Genomic DNA, 6,092 nt, shown 5'->3' on the forward strand with positions numbered 1-6,092 from the left:
ATCAGAAACACATTTATGTTTGTAACAGAGAACAGGGTCATAATAATTTATCTGAAAGTTTTATGGTGAATTATTCTAGGCATTTATTTCCCAAAGCTTTTGCATATTTCACATAAGTCTGTGTAATGTAATTTTTACAGTGGGTTCCTCAGATAAATCACATTGACTATCACTGAGATCTTTTTTCATCTGAGTACACGAGGGTGAAATGATGTTTCTTTGTTGTAAAGTGAGAATCTGAAATGGCTGATAGGGTACAACCCCATCACATCCAATGGGATGGGGCGCAAATGTTCTTTAAGATAGATGTTCTCTACCTGTATAGTCCTCTTTATAGAGAGCAACTTCCTAATCAACCAGCTCCTCCAAGAGCAGGATATTCGGCCTTCAGAACTCTTCACTCCCCTTACATAGCTTTTTCTGAATTGCGCTTCAATACTATGCTCCTGACTTGACTTGATGGAAGTTTTTTAAAAGTGCCTATGTGAAACTTGTTGTTTCGTATTGCCCAGATATTGTTGAGGCCACTGTCCATTACACTAAAAAAAAGAATGCCCACATTAGGAGAAATTTCTTATCTATCTCAGTTTTTGGAAATGCTGTTTTTCCAATGTACCTGGTAAGTGTTTTCTATATACACACTCTGAGTCTGGATTCTGATCATGCTTTCCTTTTTCCTTTGGCCACTAGGAAGTTCAAAGGGAAACTCAACACTGGTCTTTATCCTGTGTGTATGGAAGTGCACATGCCTGTTTCCTAAACTTACTCATACTCTAGTCTAGCTGTTATTTCTTATTTGACTTTATTCCATATTTTGCAGCCCAAAGCAATCAGATTCTGGGAAGATATGTAACATAAGTTTAAAAAGATGTAAATATTCTGGAGTTCTAAAGTGAAGCTAAAACCAAATTCAGTTCATTCCAGATCCTTAAGCAACTTTCTTCTCTGTTTATCATAATGTCTAGAATGGCAAATGGTATGTATCTCATCTTCTACAAGAATGCAGTCAATCAAGAATACAGCCTCTTGCCAGAGAACATCTCTGGTGTACTGAACTGAGAACGTGAACTGATCTTGACAGCAGACACACCAAAGTGATCTTACAGTGCATGCTCTTGTATGTATGTGGCGCACACGTGTGTGTGTGTGTGTGTGTGTGTGTGTGTGTGTGTAGCAGAAGGTTTTGAGATTCATAAGGAGACAAAGAAAATGGTGACATTTCACTCAATTTCCCTTTCCTTTTCCTTCCTCATGCTATATCATTTATTGGCCTTCCAGAATTGAACTTGTCAGTTCAGTTCTAAAAAGCACATCTCTTACCCTTGCATTGTTGCCGACTCAGGTACCTGAACTCATTCTTTTGTGTGGCACACACTTTTCCTTCTGAACTCTAACCTTCTTCCTCATTGCCCTTATCAGCTTGGCTTTGCTTCCTCAGTTTTCTTCTGTTCTTCTCAGTCTTCAGCACTGAGCAAAGTAACATCTGATGCTCTTGTTACACTGCTTTTTTTTTTAAAGAGGCCATTACAAAGTTACAGAGATAAAAATAACAATATGAAGGATGTATTGTGCAAATCTTTTTAAAAGCCGGCAAAAACAGCAGAAAGAAATCAATTAGAATTGCCATGGCAACTACCAACAATTTTATATGCAAGAATGAAATAAAATAAAATAAGAAAAGTAACAAAATAGAAAATGCATAAACTGATTCAAATACCATGAAGTGTTTATGAAGTAAACACTATAGAATGAAGCCTCATGAAAATTGATTTCATTAAAGCACATGAAATACAGTTTAACTTTTCATTATAAATGAACAAGGTATGTATCATAAAGGAAACTATTATTGATGAACTCTTAAAGTAATTATTCAGTTAAAAGAATTATTATAAAACAAGTTTAGATAGGTCAGGAGAATAAATTAAAATGTATGAAGGCCAATTTAAAATAATATTTGATTTTAGGCAAAGGTTTCTTCTAAGCATATTTGAAGCTCATATATTAAATTTGATAGCTAGAGGTAAATTAAAGACATGGGACAATAACCCTGGAAAAAAGTAACCAATGGAATTAGAAAAGAACAGAATTCTAGGACATATGTGATCTGGATTTCTGTCCTAAACTCGTAGAGTTAAGATACCACCTCCCACATCATGCATCAGTGGTTTTCAACTTTGCCCACAGGTAAAAATCTCCTCGATCTTCCATCCACATCTTTGTATGGATCTGGATCCATCACTATGTCTGAAAGCCCTCTTAGACTTATTGAATTAGACAATCTGAGGATGCTTTTTTATTTTATTTTATTTTATTTTTTTAGTTTTTACTGTAGGATGTATGTGCTCACCAGAGAGAAACAGAGAGGGAAAGATGAAAAATGAGAAATCACCACACACACACACACACCCAGGGGGGCATGGCCATACTATAGCTGTTTTTCCTCCATTCTCCTCTTGGGGTTTTGGATATTCATGCCAACACACCAAGAATATATTTTAAACTGCTGGGTTTGGGACTCAAACTGCAAAGACAGCCATGTGGGATCCAGCTGTCCTAACTACCATGCCACCAGCTGGCCCTGGAATTTGTATTTATTAAAGGTTTCACTTTACTATATGTGATGGGGATGTCAAAAAGTTCATGAAAAATAGAATTAAAGTATGAGTTTACTTTAGTACAAAATTTTCCAATCCATACATAGTCTTTTCATAATAGTAATTTTTCATACACATGAACTTTCTGAAGACCCCTCATCTAATGGTATCTTACCTTCCTTTGGTCATTGGACTGGATTCTTCTTCATCAGTGCTACCATCTAAATCTTATGAAGGAGAAAATTTTTTTTACTATGTCTTTGTTATAATTTATTATCTTTTATCTTGAATAAAGTCATAGAAAACTGTTTGGTTTAGCTCCCAGCAGCCCACTCCTGAGCTCTGAGGAAGTTTGCCTTCGTCTGGGCTACCCGATCTTTCTTCTGGGCAATGGACATCTTGGGACGATTCTACTTCTTCTTTTTAACTTCTTTCTTGGGTTTCTTTTTATAGACTGGGTTCTCTCATATAGCAGTGTGAGCTTTCTTATACATCTCCTCCATCATGTCTGGAGTTATATTGTTCTTTATGTACTGAGAGAACTGTTTCTTATAAGCGTCTTCATCTTCTTCCATTTGGTAATGCATGAAGTCTGCAATGTTCTGGCCCATGATGTGCTTCCAATGGACTTCTGCACTAAATTCCTTGCTTTCAGAATCATAACCAGGGAATCGTTTGGTACTGTGAGGGATAGATAAGCCTCCATCCACCGCTCCCTTCAGGGCCCCAAAAACTTGATTACCAGTGGTGGTTCTGGCAAGGCCTGCATCCAAATAGCAGGTGAAGGCACCAGGTTGACCATCGATGCTTTCTACATTGTACTCATCTCCAGTCACTTCCACTTGACCTTCATAGATCTTGTCCACGCCAAACCTACTGAGAAGCCTGTGGGCCAGCAGCGGGCCAGACCAATATGCTGCAGCATCATTTCTCAGGCCACCCTTCACACCGTATTTTGGTAGTTCGTGTGCATAAGCTACACACACTATCATATCCCCTTCTATATGGGCATAAGCAATCTGACAAATGATATCTCTGTTAGTTACACGAACTATCTTCCTGTATTTGGGTGTGTTGTACTTATTTTTACCAATATGCTGCAGCATCATTTCTCAGGCCACCCTTCACACCGTATTTTGGTAGTTCGTGTGCATAAGCTACACACACTATCATATCCCCTTCTATATGGGCATAAGCAATCTGACAAATGATATCTCTGTTAGTTACACGAACTATCTTCCTGTATTTGGGTGTGTTGTACTTATTTTTATCCTGGATCACCAAGCATTTCCGAGCATAGTAATCAGTTTTACCCTCTCGTCGTCTTCTAAATTTCACTTGGTATCTCTTAAAGTAGGCCTTATCCTTGACGACTTTAACAAATCCCATCCTGCGGAACAGAGACCAGCAGCCGCAGCCGACCTGCAGACCCACAAGCACTACAGGGGAAAAACGCTGAAGGAGAAATTTGATATCAATTATTAATGGTGATGTGGAAAATTATATCTAAAATATCACTGCTTTTGCCACTTTGATTTTCTCTGGAGAAAAAGCATCACATGTATTTGTAGTTTGGCCCTAACAGAGATAATCGCTTGTTCTAGTATAAAGATGCCATTTTATGGTCCCTCCACTCCAGAATAAAATATAATCAGAAAAGAGTTTTTTAAAATATTTTTCTTTATTCATGATAGAGCATATGATATGCATGTGAGAGTGACAGAGAGTGATGAACACCCTCCACAGGGTCTGGTCTTCCACAAGGATCCTGACACACATGTATGTGCCCAGCACATTCTGATCAGGGATTTGAACTGTGGTCGTCATGTGGGATTGAGCTTTGCTTGAGCAGCATGTTACTGCTGTGCCAGAGAGCCAACCCAGTAGGGGACATTTTTAATTTTTTCAGGTTTTTGCCCTAGGGCGCATGTGCTTACAGGAAAGAGAGGGAAAGTGAGAAATCACCCTCCAGAGGAATGGCACACCATAGTCCCTTCTCCTCCATTCTTCTCTCAGGAGCTTGGGCAAACACACACACACACACACACACACACACACACACACACATACACACAACACACACACACATGCCTGGCCTCCAGGTCTGGGACTCAAACCACGGTCAGCTATGTGGGAGTCCAGCATGTTATCCACCATGCTATCTGCTGGCCTCCCAGTGGAGAAAGTACCCGGATGGGTGTGCTAATTTACCACGTGAAGAGCACATAGTGGGGATCAGCAGGTGGCGTGGTGGTTATGGTGCTGGACACTCCCACATGGCTGTCCATGGTTTGAGTTTTGGACCTGGTGGCTTGCTTTCTCACTCCCCCCCCCCCAATGTGGGTCTCTCCTTTTTCTCAGATAAAATAAATGAATGGATAAATAAAATATTTTTTTTAAAAAAAGAGCACATAGTCATGGGGTAATAGGGTATAGGAAATGGGGACGAGGGAGAGACTGAAATTAAAAGGCAGATTGGTTGAGTGAAAAACTAGTAAAAGCAGTATTATGTTTATTATTATTTATGCTTATTATTCTTTTCCTTTCAAGTTTCTGAGTTGGGGGTTTGTTTTGGATAGAAACAGTACTGGATTATGACATGTAAATGCTATCTCAGGAAAACTGTTAATTTTTTTAAAGGCACTGGGGTCCTGCTTTAGCCTTAGATACAGTGTCTCCTACAGGTTGAAAGTTATCCTGGAATCTGAATTCGGTTTCAGGAGAAAGGCAGTTAAATGAGAGTAGAAGAGTAGATACAGTCTGTTCTTTATTCCTGTCACATCAGCCAAGCCATACGCACTACTATGTAATCCACTCTCTCTCCTAGAACTGGCAAAGCTTATTTAATGTCATGCAAAGTGTTTACCAATGCAAGAATCAGCTTCAAAAGTAATTAAAGTCTCTAATAGATTCTGCTTAGAACTAAAGGTTATAGAGGAAAGCATTTTATTTCAGTCTTCTCTTCAATGTTGAGGGAGTTAATAAAAGTAAATATTGAGATGCAAAGATAAATTGGAATCCTGCATTTCTTTGTGACGCCAACAGAAAACATGAAATCCTTTTGGGAAAAGTTACATAAGTAGGTTATAAGCTCTGGAGTAATCCAAATGAATAAACGGTGTGCTGAGGAGAATGCATACATATACACATGTTCGAAAGTTCAACATATGTTCTGTATAATGATTGGTAAATATAAGAGCTTAATAACAAAAAAACAAAGAGAAGCACACAAACATGCTCTACTAGAGTTAGCAGATTAAAAACATAAGGTCTAATTTTTTCTTTTTTTTTTCCTTTGTGTATGTATCTGTGTGTGTGCATGGCGTTAACTTTATGTTAACATCAAGAAAATATATTGTAGTGATTTTTGTGTTAACCAGACCTGGGTGAATCCTAACACAAACTGGATTTTTGAGTTTCTAACTGTGGGAAAGTGACTTTACTCTTTAAATCCTAGATTCTTTATAAACAGAAAAGGATGATTAAAAAAATAAGGGA

At 38.2% G+C, this 6,092-nt stretch overlaps 1 pseudogene; it reads right to left on the reverse strand.

Moving 5' to 3' along the window:
• Positions 1-2,908: 2,908 nt before the first annotated feature.
• LOC102475524 (60S ribosomal protein L5-like) lies at positions 2,909-4,035 on the reverse strand (annotated as a pseudogene).
• Positions 4,036-6,092: the final 2,057 nt, after the last annotated feature.

Source organism: Tupaia chinensis, unplaced genomic scaffold, assembly GCF_000334495.1.
Source record: "Tupaia chinensis unplaced genomic scaffold, TupChi_1.0 Scaffold000354_1, whole genome shotgun sequence".
Classification (NCBI taxonomy): Eukaryota; Metazoa; Chordata; class Mammalia; order Scandentia; family Tupaiidae; genus Tupaia; species Tupaia belangeri.